General features: G+C 41.2%; 1 long non-coding RNA gene across 2 annotated transcripts in view; it reads right to left on the bottom strand.

Moving 5' to 3' along the window:
* The window catches only part of LOC134357018 (uncharacterized), a 43,273-nt gene that overhangs the window by 12,379 nt on the left and 14,145 nt on the right, over positions 1-16,749 (bottom strand). For both annotated transcript variants that reach the window (XR_010020485.1, XR_010020484.1), the window contains exon 2: positions 550-729. This is a non-coding gene — a long non-coding RNA (uncharacterized LOC134357018). The remainder of the gene's footprint in view (positions 1-549; positions 730-16,749) is intronic.

The following is a 16,749-nucleotide window of genomic DNA, read 5'->3' as shown; positions in this document are numbered from 1 at the left end:
GATACAGATCAGCACATCACAGAAACCATTCTCTCTTCTAGACTTCCCAGTCCCTCGGTAAAGGAGGCAATGAAATCAAAGATCCCCACAACCTGGGACGTTCTCCTTTCTCACCCACCCCAATTGGGGAGAAGATACAACAGCCATAAAGCTCAAGGACAAATGCGAGAAGCCTTAGGAAGCGAAGCAAGTTAAGGGAAGTTAACGCAACTCAGTGGCCAACATCAGATTTCCCAACACAATGTGGAGGAAGCATCACCACCCATCCGGAGACTTTACACACACACCACGTGATCTTGCATCACAAAGCAGAGGGCAGGGCAGATCTGCGGTAAACAGCCTCACGTGACCTGTTGGCGGGACTCCCACTTCAATTCTGCGGAAATAGACAGCCTGGGCTCCTGGGTTGGATCATTCAATGCAGATTAAGTGAAGTCGACATATTTTTGACAAGCCCAGATAACTGGAAATAGATGAGTAATTGGCCCTCAGTTCGGAGCTCATGGCCAACATCAGATCTCCCCGCTCGGGATCGGTTTCAATACTCACCAACGGGAAAGTGATATCTTCAGCCCGCAGACAGTGATCCCAACCCCCAGCTCCCTGACCCAGGAGGCGAGGAACATTTCCCGATCCTGCAGACGATCCACTTCAGCACTGAGCAGAAAGGAAAACACCGCCCACCCCAAGACTGTGAGCATGCGCGAAGTGATCGTTACTCCGGCACCTCTGTAAAAAAAAAATCAAAATAAACAACGGGTAATTTAACAGCGGCCGCATATTAAATAGAGGGAATTTTACCGAAGCGCGGTTTGGGGAGAGGGGGTGCTGGCTGTTGGGGAAAATACCAGTAATAACATTGGGATATTTGACCATTTTTTTGTGAAATCCTGGAGCTGTGACTATTTTTTATTTAGGTATTTGTGAAATTCCTCCTCACTCGACCCGTTGTCCTAGGAAGCTGGGAAATACCTGTACACAAGTGTGAGCATTTTTCCGCTCTTTCCAATGGGTACCATTGGATTCCAGGTAGAGCTAGATTAAGCAAGGGATGAACATCGAAACCTAAGGTTAAAAGTCAAAAATAATGAAAGAAAAATTTACTGCTCGCTTATCTTACGGCCTGATTTTGATGAAATATTCAAGGTAATCATCCAAAATCATCTTCTACACCTGGATAAATTTAGTTGTTTTTTACAAGCCAAATGGAAAATAACATTTCTCGGCTATAAGCTAGTTTTACATTATTTCAACTATCATTAATAGCTTGGCTTAGCTCCACCAACTACAGTTGATTGGAAAGAGGCTCGTTTTCTCTTTGAGTTGATAGGAAAAAGAGTAATTTAGTGAGGCAATGAACAAGATGAAATGCTTTTCTAAACCTCCCAAATGGTAGCTCTCCTCCCCGTTAACATTTGTCACTTCCAAAATACGATATTTTTTATTCATATAGATACGATAATAATTTATGTAAAGATTCAAGCTTCTTTAACTTTTTATATATTTAAAGACTAAACAGGATCTGTATAGGTCTAACCATGTAATACCTGACGTGTGAGGATATTGTGCGTATCGACACTCACAGATACACTTCCTGTCCAACCATTTCTGCGAGAGAAACAGTACGAGGCAGAGCTGCCAACCTACCACTTTTGATACTAACATTCAGCAATATTCGTGGCTTTAGCAAAAGTTCATTAGACGGTCTTTTTTCATACTTGATTACTTGGTTCCAATTTAGGTAGCTTAAAGTGTAAGAAGCTTATTTGCTTTACTTCTGTTATTCTTTTCCTGTTTAGGAACACTGCTAAGTGCTGCAGGTCCTGCTGTCTGCTCTGACTCAGTCATATTAGTAAAGCTACATCTATGGTGGTCCGTGGATTATTCGCTAATAGAAGAGTAAATTTTTCCCACTAACAACCCTATGGCTTCTAAGCAAACAAAGTTAATTTCTTTCTTTCGTAAACAAGCTGAGTGTAACAAGAGTAGCGTACAAGAGATTAATAACGGTAAGAGAGACAAAAGCTGTGTTTTGCCTGCTTCTAGTTCAAATTTTCTAACCGGGTCCAAATGCAGTTCTGAAAGTAATGGTCCTTCGAAGTCAGGCTTGTATCCCTGTTCAGGTGTTTGGACTGAAGAAATGTGGAAGAAAAAGAAGGAAACTTATCCCTGGTTAGACTTGAAGGATGATAAACTTGAATGAAATCTTTGTGCAAACAAAAGCAATCTGACACTTTTCACTTCTAAGGGTTTGAGGCTGTCAAATGAATGGCGGATGTACCAAGTATCCTATTATGGAGCCGATCCAAGTACACGCTTGAAGTCTCTCAGAAAACAAAATTGTTGATCACAGACTATCAAAAGCTCACACTGCTGTTCTAAGTGTTGAAAATACAGCTAGTGAAGATGCTCTTGAAAAATTCTGTGGCACTATGAATTTTTCGCAGCTAAAGGCAACTTGTTTAATTTTTCGTTCTGCATATTATTTAGCTCAGAATGACAGATCATACTTTGATCACTTTGGCTTATTGGAACTTCAAACAAAAAATGGTACTGACATTGGAATTGGACTGCATTCCCACACTAGTGCTACAGAGATAATTAATCACATAGCCATTAATATGAAAAAGAAAATCTGCCAGCCTATCAAGCAGATAAATAGCAAATTTTGTGTTCTCATTGATGAATCAACAAGCCTGAGAATTAAGACCACCCTAATAATTTATTTGAAATGTGAAAGTGATAAGAAAGGGGACCCCCATTTTCTGTTTTTAGATCTAATTGAACTGCCTGATCAGAAAGCTGCAACTATTGCTAAGCATCTACTGAACTGTCTCAATAACCATGGGTTTGATGACTGTTACTTGAAACAGAACCTTGTAGCATTTGCTAGTGATGGGGCGAGCATAATGCTTGGTGTCAAATCTGGTGTTGCTACAATTCTCAAAAGGAACATTACCCTGATGTGATAATTTGGCACTGCCTTAATCACAGATTAGAACTTGCAGTAGGTGATTCAGTGAGAGAAGTTCATGGAATAAATCATTTTCAATCATTTATGGACAAATTGTACTCTGTTTACAGTAGATCGCCTCTCTATCAAAAGGAAATGTCTGAATGTGCCTCTCAACTAGAACAACAAATTTGCAAAATAGGCCCTGTTCTTGGCAACAGGTGGGTAGCTAGCTCATTTTGAACAGTTTAGCAGTGTGACAAAATTATGAAGCACTGTGTTTTCATTTTGAAAAAGCAATGAAGGATGAAACAAGATCTGGGAGCGACAGAAAAACCTATGAAAGTCTGTTGAAAAGACTCTCTTCAGAACAGTTTCTATTGGACCTAGCTCTAATGTATGACACGGTATGACTTGGTTTACTGTCAGAGTATTTACAGAAGCGCACTACTACAATTGTTTATGCAGACAAACTGAGCATAAGATCACTGCATGGAATGAAAGAGCAATCTGGTACAAAAACTCTAGAAGCTCAAGGCAGTTGAAAAGGGGAAGTTTGGAGAAATTACCTTAACAAGCAACAACAAAATTGTCTCCATTAATTTTCTTCAGTTTCTTACTAGTCTTATAAACAATTTGCAGCACGATATGTTCACGGCAACATCCTTGAAAGGTTCTCAAACTTCTAAACCTCAAAGTATGTATACATCCCCGCTAAATGAAATGTGTGTCCTTGATAAAGAACACATGCTGAAATACCGCCCAGTTATAGAGAAGCTGCAATATCATCTCTGTCTAAGAGGTTTAAGCTTTCTTCTTCCTCTGTAATAAATGCCTTCAGAGATTATGTGGAGGATCGTGGATGCCGCATTCCCCAAGATTTACGCCAATTACTGAGCCGTTCACAAGTTATTGCTATTAGTACTGCTGAGTGTGAGACAGGATTCAGTCAGATGAACTTGATAATAATAACAACAACACGCTCAAGGATTCTCATAGATCATGTATCAGCACTTATGTTTGTTAAGCTACACGGACCTCCTCCAGTTCAGTGGAATCCTGAGCCGTGTGCCACATCACGGCTGTGATACCACAGATCAGCAGATGACACCAGGACAATAGTTGATTCAGACCGCCAAACACATATTACGTCTGACCCTTTGTGGAAATTATTGTGAAACCTCTCATTGGTGGCATTTAGTAAGTAGGTAATTACTTTCAAATTGGTAAAATACATGATTACTGTCTTTTTCTTTACTTGCTTGATAATTATATTTTATAATTAATGAGTGCAAACATGTAATACTTTGTCATATTATTAAATTAAGTATTATATGTTTAATTGTACCAGTTATACACTGAAATATACTGATAGGCTATACTCTTGTTAATGTCTTAACTACAGGTGTCCCCTGCTTTTCGAACGTTCTCTTTACGAAACCTCACTGTTACGAAAGACCTACATTAGTTACCTGTTTTCACTAACAGAAGGTGTTTTCACTGTTACGAAAAAAAGGCAGCGTGCGCCTCGAGCAGTCGCTCCTCCCCCGGATTCGGAACTGCACTCTAGCCGGCATTGCTTAAACACGTGCCTGTGAGCAGCCGTTAGCAAGATGAGTTCTAAGGTATTGGAAAAGCCTAAAAGAGCTTGTAAAGGTGTTACACTTAGCGTAAAACTAGACATAATTAAGTGTTTCGATCGTGGTGAACGAAGCAAGGACAAAGTGAGTTTGGCTTGTGGAAGTTGACGAAGATGATGTTGAAGAGGTTTTGGCATCCCATGACCAAGAACTGATAGATGAAGAGCTGATGCAATTGGAAGAGGAAAGGATAACAATTGAAACCAAATGCAGTAGTGAAAGTGAAGTCGTCCAGGAACTGAATGTGAAGCAACTGCATGAGATTTTCGCTGCAATCGACAACAACGATTGCAGAAAAGTATGACTTTAATTTTGAAAGGGTACGTAGGTTTAGTGCATATTTGCAAGATGGTTTGCGTGCTTACAAAGAACTGTATGACAGAAAAATGCGCGAGGCTAATCAAGGATGCCTTCCACATCGGCCACAGCAGACGATGAACCTCAACCTTCGACATCAAAGCAGGCAGACATAGAAGAAGATGACCTGCCTGCCCTGATGGAAACAGAGGACGATGAGATGACACCCCAGTGTCCCACCACCCCAACCCCCGGCCGCGGACCAATACATTGCCGTGGAGAATGCAGCGGTAGCCGGGACGCACCCAGCACATCTTTAAGAAAAAAGCCGAAATAAACAAGCTAATTAATTAGGTGCTGCCCGGCGACTCGCCTCTGATCTGGGCCGACATTTACATGCCAGGTGGCACCTAATTAAATAGCTTATTTCGGCTTTTTTCTTAAAGATGTGCTGGGTGCGTCCCAGCTACCGCTGTACCCCTGCATGCTTCGCAGCATTGTATCGGTCGGCAGCCTGGAGGGTGGGGACCATTGCACCACCCCAGCCTCCGACAACTCAGCCTAACACACCATCATCAGTGTTCTCGGCGCTGTCTTTCCAACTCCGGTAACTGATACTACACTGTACATACATTATTTCTACTTTATATAAGCTGTGCATTTTTTGGTATGATTTGGCAGCTTCATAGCTTATAGGTTACTGGAGAGAGTGTTTCTGCGGAGAGAGCTTGCGTGAGATTTTCGCTACAGAGAACAGCTCATCAATGATTCTAAGGAAGTATTTCTACTTTATATATGGTGTGTATTTATCATATCATTCCTGCTTTTACTATATGTTACTGTTATTTTAGGTTTTATGTGTTATTTGGCATGATTTGGTAGGTTATTTTTGGGTCTGCGAACGCTCACAAATTTTTCCCATATAAATAAATGGTAATCGCTTCTTCGCTTTACGACATTCCTGCTTACGAACGCTCTACCTTCGGATGGCGGGAGAAACCTGTATCACTATACTTCTGTGGAGTTCTGGAATTCATATATTTCCTTCATCTTAGTTTAGTGCTTGACATTAGAAGAAGCCCTATTCATTCATATAATATATATCACACCCAATTTGTGTACCTGCTCATTACATGAATAGGGCAAGGAAGTTGCCCAATACATGAAAAGAGCAGGTACACAAATTGGGTGTGACATATGAGCAGTGACTGATAAGTTTGTGGCCTAAGGTGGAAGGAGTCAATTTTACAAAACCTAGCAATTTTCAATTGTCTGAAACAGAAATACCACAAAAGTTATTAACTTCAAACTTTCTGCATAATCACTCAAACAGTTGAACTGCATATGCATGTAACGAGAGCTGTATAACCTCAGGCCACAAACTTATTAATCACCCCTAGTACAGCTCTGGCACCTAAAACATTGGCACTGCACACCTGTGAGAAGTGGCAGATGGAGTTCAACCCAGATAACTGTGAGGTGGTTCATTTTGGTAGGTCAAATATGACGGCAGAATATAGTATTAATGGTATTTACAGAAGCGCACTACTACAATTGTTTATGCAGACAAACTGAGCATAAGATCACTGCATGGAATGAAAGAGCAATCTGGTACAAAAACTCTAGAAGCTCAAGGCAGTTGAAAAGGGGAAGTTTGGAGAAATTACCTTAACAAGCAACAACAAAATTGTCTCCATTAATTTTCTGCAGTTTCTTACTAGTCTTATAAACAATTTGCAGCACGATATGTTCACGGCAACATCCTTGAAAGGTTCTCAAACTTCTAAACCTCAAAGTATGTATACATCCCCGCTAAATGAAATGTGTGTCCTTGATAAAGAACACATGCTGAAATACCGCCCAGTTATAGAGAAGCTGCAATATCATCTCTGTCTAAGAGGTTTAAGCTTTCTTCTTCCTCTGTAATAAATGCCTTCAGAGATTATGTGGAGGATCGTGGATGCCGCATTCCCCAAGATTTACGCCAATTACTGAGCCGTTCACAAGTTATTGCTATTAGTACTGCTGAGTGTGAGACAGGATTCAGTCAGATGAACTTGATAATAATAACAACAACACGCTCAAGGATTCTCATAGATCATGTATCAGCACTTATGTTTGTTAAGCTACACGGACCTCCTCCAGTTCAGTGGAATCCTGAGCCGTGTGCCACATCACGGCTGTGATACCACAGATCAGCAGATGACACCAGGACAATAGTTGATTCAGACCGCCAAACACATATTACGTCTGACCCTTTGTGGAAATTATTGTGAAACCTCTCATTGGTGGCATTTAGTAAGTAGGTAATTACTTTCAAATTGGTAAAATACATGATTACTGTCTTTTTCTTTACTTGCTTGATAATTATATTTTATAATTAATGAGTGCAAACATGTAATACTTTGTCATATTATTAAATTAAGTATTATATGTTTAATTGTACCAGTTATACACTGAAATATACTGATAGGCTATACTCTTGTTAATGTCTTAACTACAGGTGTCCCCTGCTTTTCGAACGTTCTCTTTACGAAACCTCACTGTTACGAAAGACCTACATTAGTTACCTGTTTTCACTAACAGAAGGTGTTTTCACTGTTACGAAAAAAAGGCAGCGTGCGCCTCGAGCAGTCGCTCCTCCCCCGGATTCGGAACTGCACTCTAGCCGGCATTGCTTAAACACGTGCCTGTGAGCAGCCGTTAGCAAGATGAGTTCTAAGGTATTGGAAAAGCCTAAAAGAGCTTGTAAAGGTGTTACACTTAGCGTAAAACTAGACATAATTAAGTGTTTCGATCGTGGTGAACGAAGCAAGGACAAAGTGAGTTTGGCTTGTGGAAGTTGACGAAGATGATGTTGAAGAGGTTTTGGCATCCCATGACCAAGAACTGATAGATGAAGAGCTGATGCAATTGGAAGAGGAAAGGATAACAATTGAAACCAAATGCAGTAGTGAAAGTGAAGTCGTCCAGGAACTGAATGTGAAGCAACTGCATGAGATTTTCGCTGCAATCGACAACAACGATTGCAGAAAAGTATGACTTTAATTTTGAAAGGGTACGTAGGTTTAGTGCATATTTGCAAGATGGTTTGCGTGCTTACAAAGAACTGTATGACAGAAAAATGCGCGAGGCTAATCAAGGATGCCTTCCACATCGGCCACAGCAGACGATGAACCTCAACCTTCGACATCAAAGCAGGCAGACATAGAAGAAGATGACCTGCCTGCCCTGATGGAAACAGAGGACGATGAGATGACACCCCAGTGTCCCACCACCCCAACCCCCGGCCGCGGACCAATACATTGCCGTGGAGAATGCAGCGGTAGCCGGGACGCACCCAGCACATCTTTAAGAAAAAAGCCGAAATAAACAAGCTAATTAATTAGGTGCTGCCCGGCGACTCGCCTCTGATCTGGGCCGACATTTACATGCCAGGTGGCACCTAATTAAATAGCTTATTTCGGCTTTTTTCTTAAAGATGTGCTGGGTGCGTCCCAGCTACCGCTGTACCCCTGCATGCTTCGCAGCATTGTATCGGTCGGCAGCCTGGAGGGTGGGGACCATTGCACCACCCCAGCCTCCGACAACTCAGCCTAACACACCATCATCAGTGTTCTCGGCGCTGTCTTTCCAACTCCGGTAACTGATACTACACTGTACATACATTATTTCTACTTTATATAAGCTGTGCATTTTTTGGTATGATTTGGCAGCTTCATAGCTTATAGGTTACTGGAGAGAGTGTTTCTGCGGAGAGAGCTTGCGTGAGATTTTCGCTACAGAGAACAGCTCATCAATGATTCTAAGGAAGTATTTCTACTTTATATATGGTGTGTATTTATCATATCATTCCTGCTTTTACTATATGTTACTGTTATTTTAGGTTTTATGTGTTATTTGGCATGATTTGGTAGGTTATTTTTGGGTCTGCGAACGCTCACAAATTTTTCCCATATAAATAAATGGTAATCGCTTCTTCGCTTTACGACATTCCTGCTTACGAACGCTCTACCTTCGGATGGCGGGAGAAACCTGTATCACTATACTTCTGTGGAGTTCTGGAATTCATATATTTCCTTCATCTTAGTTTAGTGCTTGACATTAGAAGAAGCCCTATTCATTCATATAATATATATCACACCCAATTTGTGTACCTGCTCATTACATGAATAGGGCAAGGAAGTTGCCCAATACATGAAAAGAGCAGGTACACAAATTGGGTGTGACATATGAGCAGTGACTGATAAGTTTGTGGCCTAAGGTGGAAGGAGTCAATTTTACAAAACCTAGCAATTTTCAATTGTCTGAAACAGAAATACCACAAAAGTTATTAACTTCAAACTTTCTGCATAATCACTCAAACAGTTGAACTGCATATGCATGTAACGAGAGCTGTATAACCTCAGGCCACAAACTTATTAATCACCCCTAGTACAGCTCTGGCACCTAAAACATTGGCACTGCACACCTGTGAGAAGTGGCAGATGGAGTTCAACCCAGATAACTGTGAGGTGGTTCATTTTGGTAGGTCAAATATGACGGCAGAATATAGTATTAATGGTAAGACTCTTGGCAGCGTGGAGAATCAGAGGGACCTTGGGGTCCGAGTCCATAGGACACTCAAAGCTGCTACGCAGGTTGACTCTGTGGTTAAGAAAGCATATGATGTATTGGCCTTCATCAATCGTGGAACTGAATTTAGGAGCCGAGAGGTAGTGTTGTAGCTGTATAGGACCCTGGTCAGACCATACTTGGAGTACTGTGCTCAGTTCTGGTTGCTTCGCTTCAGGAAAGATATGGAAACCACAGAAAGGGTGCAGAGGAGATTAGATTAGATTATGAGGACACGCAGTCCTCGTTTATTGTCATTTAGTAATGCATGCATTAAGAAATGATACAATGTTCCTCCAGTAGATATCACAGAAACACAAGACGGACCAAGACTAAAAAGCTGACAAAAACCACATAATTATAACATGTAGTTACAACAGTGCAAAACAATATTGTAATTTGATAAAGAACAGACCACGGGTACGGTTAAAAAAAAAGTCTCAAAGTCTCAAAAATCCCATCATCTCACGCAGACGTTAGAAGTAGGAAGAAACTCTCCCTGCCATGAACCTCCAGCGCCGCAAACTTGCCGATGCAGCACCCTGGAAGCACCCGACTCTTGAGTCTGTCCGAAAACTTCGAGCCTCCGACACCGAGCACCATCTCCGCCAAGCGCTTCAACCCCGGCCCCGGCCGCCAGCAACAGGCAAGACCAAGGATTCGGGGCCTTCCCCTCCGGAGATTTCGGATCACACAGTAGCAGCGGCAGCAAAACAGGCATTTCAGAAGTTTCTCCAGACGTTCCTCCGTGCTTCTCACGTCTGTCTCCATCAAATCAGGATTGTGCACGGCATCCTACTTGACAGATACCGATATCATTCACTGGAGAGGCCGCGCGCGCTGCGTTGCGTCGCCATCTTCTCCTCCTTTCAAAAGAAAGTTTGAAGATTTACAAGGATGTTGCCTGGATTGAGAAGCATGCCTTATGAAAGCAGGTTGAGTGAACTCGGCTTTTTCTCCTTGGCGCGATGGAGGACGAGTGGTGTCCTGATAGAGATGTTTAAGATGATGACAGGCATTGATCGTGTGGATAGTCAGAGGCTTTTTCCCAGGGCAGAAATGGCTGTCACAAGAGGACACAGGCTTAAGTTGCTTGGGAGTAGGTACAGAGGAGATGTCAGGGGTAAGTTTTTCTTTTAAGCAGGGAGTGGTGAGTGCGTGGAATGGGCTGCCGGCGAAGGTGGTGGAGGCGGCTACGATAGGGTCTTTTAAGAGACTTTTGGATATGTACATGGAGCTTGAAAAAAATAGAGGGCTATGGGTATCCCTAGTAATTTCTAAGGTAGGGACATTTTCGGCACAACTTTGTGGGCTGAAGGGCATGTATTGTGCTGCAGGTTTTCTATGTTTCTCTGTTTCTATATTATGTATTGGATTGAACTGCTGCCGCAAAGTTAACAAATTTCATGACACATGCTGGTGATGATAAACTTGATTCTGATTTGGATTGTTTTTTGATCTGGGAGAGGAAAGCCAATGGGATGATAGAGTTGGCTAGAGTTGGGAACAAAAGAGGTCACGTGATGTCCTGCCATTGATCGGGCGCTTCCCTGAATAACTCCTACAAAAACTTCTTTGCAACCTGTTTATAAGGCTCTCATACAACCTTAATAAAAGCAATGGTTAAAAGGAAAAATCGTGGAAATCCTACTGGCGCTATCGGTCAGTTTTGCACCCCCGGAAGCGTCTGGAGTTGAGGGACGCGGGAGCAATGGTGATGAGGCCTGCTCGTCAGATAGTTCCTCTGAGCCTGCGGAGGGTCCGAGGACGATGGCAGCGCGACACGGTGATGGCTCGGGTAGTGACCTCGCGGCCGCGATTCATGAGTTGGCCGATGCAGTCTGGACTTTAACCAGCAGGATGGACAAATTCGAGAGTCATTTAGACCTTATCATGCAAGAATCTAAGGAAATGAAGCAGACTTTGGAATCTTTAAATTGGCGAACCCAGGATTTAGAAAATAATAGGAAGGATGTTGTGAATAGATTACAAAGCCTGGAAAAAGAAAAAGATTCCTGAAGGACTGAGAAAGTAAAAATAATGGATAAACTGGACTCCCTTGAAAACTATAGCAGAAGAAATAATTTCAAAATAGTGGGTTTAAAGAGGGATTGGAAGGAAGAGACGCAGTAACTTTATTTCAAGAATGGATCCCCAAAATCCTGGAGAAAAAGCATTTTGACAAAGAATTAATAGAGCCCACAGGACTTTAATCCCCCAACCACCTCCACAGCAAAGGACGCGCTCTATACTTATACGCTTTTTGAAGTATCAAGATATAAAGGTCTTCAATATTCTTTATTATATCCAGCAAAGCTGAGAATTACTCTGTCAGATGGAGGGAGGAAATTTTTTACTAACCCTCAGGAGGCGATAAACTTTATTCAAAAAAATATTTGAGACATCGTGATTCAGAATATTCTTCTGGAACAAGAGGCCTAGAAATATGTATCTTGGACAAACTGTAAGAAAATTATTTGATTTTCTTTATTAATATAGATCAATTTTAACAACATTATAATCTTGAACTTTGAATCTATATGATTATGGATGAAGACTATTATGATTTAAAATATTGATCATGGATGGTCTTTTTGAATTGCACTTTTTTTTTAAGGCTTCCATTAGTCTTGCAAGACCATGGATCTGCGCCTGGAAAGTCTTCACTCTCCAGGGCGCAGGCTTGGGCAAGGTTGTATGGAAGATCAGCAGTTGCCCATGCTGCAAGTCTCCCCTCTCCATGACACCGATGTTGTCCAAGGGAAGGGCATTAGGACCCATACAGCTCGGCACCAGTATCATCGCAGAGCAATGTGTGATTAAGTGCCTTGCTCAAAGACACAACATGTTCCCTCGGCTGGGGCTCGAACTCACGACCTTCAGGTAGCTAGTCCAATGCCTTAACCACTTGGCCACGTGCCCACGTGAATTATACTACTTAGGAACTATATAGCTCATCTAATTTTGTTATAACTAGTATGAATAGCTTTGATTATATAGATGTCATCTTTTGATATAGAAACATAGAAAATAGGTGCAGGAGTAGGCCATTCGGTCCCTTCGAGACTGCACCGCCATTTATTATGATCATGGCTGATCATCCAACTCAGAACCCTGCCCCAGCCTTCCCTCCATACCCCCTGATCCCCGTAGCCACAAGGGCCATATCTAACTCCCTCTTAAATATAGACAATGAACTGGCCTCAACTGTTTCCTGTGGCAGAGAATTCCACAGATTCACCACTCTCTGTGTGAAGAAGTTTTTCCTAATCTCAGTCCTAAAAGGCTTCCCCTTTATCCTCAAACTGTGACCCCTCGTTCTGGACTTCCCCAACATCGGGAACAATCTTCCTGCATCGAGCCTGTCCAATCCCTTTAGGATTTTATACGTTTCAATCAGATCCCCCCTCAATCTTCTAAATTCCAACGAGTACAAGCCCAGTTCATCCAGTCTTTCTTCGTATGAAAGTCCTGCCATCCCAGGAATCAATCTGGTGAACCTTCTTTGTACTCCCTCTATGGCAAAGATGTCTTTCCTCAGATTAGGGGACCAAAACTGCACACAATACTCCAGGTGTGGTCTCACCAAGGCCTTGTACAACTGCAGTAGTACCTCCCTGCTCCTGTACTCGAATCCTCTTGCTATAAATGCCAGCATACCATTTGCCTTTTTCACCACCTGCTGTACCTGCATGCCCACTTTCAATGACTGGTCTATAATGACACCCAGGTCTCGTTGCACCTCCCCTTTTCCTAATCGGCCACCATTCAGATAATCTGTTTTCCTATTTTTGCCACCAAAGTGGATAACTTCACATTTATCCACATTAAATTGCATCTGCCATGAATTTGCCCACTCACCCAACCTATCCAAGTCACCCTGCATCCTCTTAGCATCCTCCTCACAGCTAACACTGCCACCCAGCTTCGTGTCATCCGCAGACTTGGAGATGTTGCATTTAATTCCCTCATCCAAGTCATTAATATATATTGTAAACAACTGGGGTCCCAGCACTGAGCCTTGCGGTACCCCACTAGTCACCGCCTGCCATTCTGAAAAGGTCCCGTTTATTCCCACTCTTTGCTTCCTGTCTGCTAACCAATTCTCTATCCACATCAATACCTTACACCCAATACCGTGTGCTTTAAGTTTGCACACTAATCTCCTGTGTGAGACCTTGTCAAAAGCCTTTTGAAAATCCAAATATACCACATTCACTGGTTCTCCCCTTTCCACTCTACTAGTTACATCCTCAAAAAATTCTATGAGATTCGTCAGACATGATTTTCCTTTCACAAATCCATGCTGACTTTGTCCGATGATTTCACCGCTTTCCAAATGTGCTGTTATCACATCTTTGATAACTGACTCCAGCAGTTTCCCCACCACCGACGTTAGGCTAACCGGTCTATAATTCCCCGGTTTCTCTCTCCCTCCTTTTTTAAAAAGTGAGATTACATTAGCCACCCTCTAATCCTCAGAATCTAATGAGTTTTGAAAAATTATCACGAATGCATCCACTATTTCTTGGGCTACTTCCTTAAGCACTCTGGGATGCAGACCATCTGGCCCTGGGGATTTATCTGCCTTCAATCCATTCAATTTACCTAACACCACTTCCCTACTAACATGTATTTTGCTCAGTTCCTTCATCTTACTGGACCCTCTGTCCCCTAATATTTCTGGAAGATTATTTATGTCCTCCTTAGTGAAGACAGAACCAAAGTAATTAATCAATTGGTCTGCCATGTCCTTGCTCCCCATAATCAATTCACCTGTTTCTGTCTGTAGGGGACCTACATTTGTCTTTACCAGTCTTTTCCTTTTTACATATCTATAAAAGCTTTTACAGTCAGTTTTTATGTTCCCTGCCAGTTTTCTCTCATAATCTTTTTTCCCCTTCCTAATTAAGGCCTTTGTCCTCCTCTGCTGAACTCTGAATTCCTCCCAGTCCTCAGGTGAGCCACTTTTTCTGGCCAATTTGTATGCTTCTTCTTTGGAATTGATACTATCCCTAATTTCTCTTGTCAGCCACGGGTGCACTACCTTCCTTGATTTATTCTTTTGCCAAACTGGGATGAACAATTGTTGTAGTTCATCCATGCAACCTTTAAATGCTTGCCATTGCATATCCACCGTCAATCCTTTAAGTGTCATTTGCCAGTCTATCTTAGCTAATTCACGTCTCATACCTTCAAAGTTACCCCTCTTTTAGTTCAGAACCTTTGTTTCTGAATTAACTATGTCACTCTCCATCTTAATGAAGAATTCCACCATATTATGGTCACTCTTACCCAAAGGGCCTCTCATGACAAGATTGCTAATTAACCCTTCCTCATTGCTCAAAACCCAGTCCAGAATAGCCTGCTCTCTAGTTGGTTCCTCGACATGTTGGTTCAAAAAACCACCCCGCATACATTCCAAGAAATCCTCTTCCTTAGCACCTTTACCAATTTGGTTCACCCAATCTACATGTAGATTGAAGTCACCCATTATAACTGCTGTTCCTTTATTGCACACATTTCTAATTTCCTGTTTAATACCATCTCCGACCTCACTACTACTGATAGGTGGCCTGTACACAACTCCCACCAGCGTTTTCTGCCCTTTAGTGTTACGCAGCTCTACCCATATCGATTCCACATCTTCCCGGCTTATGTCCTTCCTTTCTATTGCGTTAATCTCCTCTTTAACCAGCAACGCCACCCCATGTTTAATTTATGTTTAAATTATGTTTAATTTTTGGTATGCTGGATATGTATTAAGTTACAATATTTAGGGTTATATTTAGTGTGTCTTTGAATTCTCTTCTTTATTTGGATATATTGCTATACTAATGATATTTACTTTCAAAATTATAGATTATGTCAGATATTTACTAATAATGGTGTGGAATATAATTTTTTACAGATGTTTAATTAAGGAGTTATGTGGGAGTTGATAATTTTTTCATCTCTTTTTTTAAAAAAAAGATTAATTATGTTATATGTTAAAGAATGTCCATCTTTAGCGCCATGTTTATCGGACCCCACAGTAAGAGGGGTTAAGGCGCCGTGGCCTTGGAGCGCCAGTTGGGAGGGTTTTTCTCCCTTTCTTTTTCTTATTTTTTTTCTTTTATTTTATTTCCTCTTTGGTTTCCTTTCTATTTTCTATACTCTATTGAGAATGGAACCAAATATCTCAAAGTCACTCAAAGAAGTGGGATTAATTTATACTTTTTTGTGGGCAGGATTTATCAACAAATAAAATCTGATAACTATGAATACAGCAATTAAATTTTTAAGTCTTAATGTTAAGGGGATTAATGGACCGATAAAAAGGAAAAAGGTCCTGGCATATCTTAAAAAAAATCATATTGATATTACCTTTCTTCAAGAAACTCATCTTACAGTGACAGAACATAACAATTTAAAGAGAGGATGGGTTGGTCAAGTAATAGTGTCCTCCTTTAATTCTAAAGCCAGAGGAGCGGCAGTGTTGATAGGGAAGAATTTGCCAGTGAAGATGGGGGGTACTATCATAGATCCGGCCGGGAGATTTGTTATGGTCAATTGTCAAGTATATTCAGAGTCCTGGACACTCTTGAATTTATATGCCCCCAGCTATGACGACGAAAAATTTATCCAAAATATTTTTTTGAAAGTTGTTCACAGATATGAAAATATCTTAATTGGAGGTGATTTCAATTTTTGTCTGGCTCCAATTCTAGATGGATCAGTTAAAAATGTCGCGAAGGTCAGGGCAGCAAAAACCACCCTGGCCTTCATGAAGGACTTGAATAGATGCTTGGAGATGGCAGCACCCAAGGGAAAGAGACGACTCTTTCTATTCAAAACAATATGATTCCTACTCTAGAATTGACTTAATTCTAACATCAGCTAAATTAGAAAGTAGGATCATTCAAACAGAATATGCCGCTAGACTACTATCCGACCATTCACCTTTAATTTTTATCAATTGAAATGCCTGATAAACAAAAAACATTATAGATGGCATTTTAATTCTTTGCTGTTGAAAAGACCAGAGTTTTGCAGTTTTATTAGAGTTCAAATAGAATTGTTCTGTGAGACGAACTCACCCTCTTCTGCCAATAATATTGGGACACATCTAAAGCATACTTAAGAGGACAGATAATTGGATATGTTAAGGGTATAAAAAATAAATATGTAACAGAATTAAATCAATTGGAGAAAGAAATAACACAATTAGAAAAAGATTGTCAGAATTTAACAACAGAGGAAAAT

The sequence above is a fragment of the Mobula hypostoma genome, chromosome 15 (assembly GCF_963921235.1).
Source record: "Mobula hypostoma chromosome 15, sMobHyp1.1, whole genome shotgun sequence".
Lineage (NCBI taxonomy): Eukaryota > Metazoa > Chordata > Chondrichthyes > Myliobatiformes > Myliobatidae > Mobula > Mobula hypostoma.
This window is presented reverse-complemented; position numbering and strand designations above follow the sequence as displayed.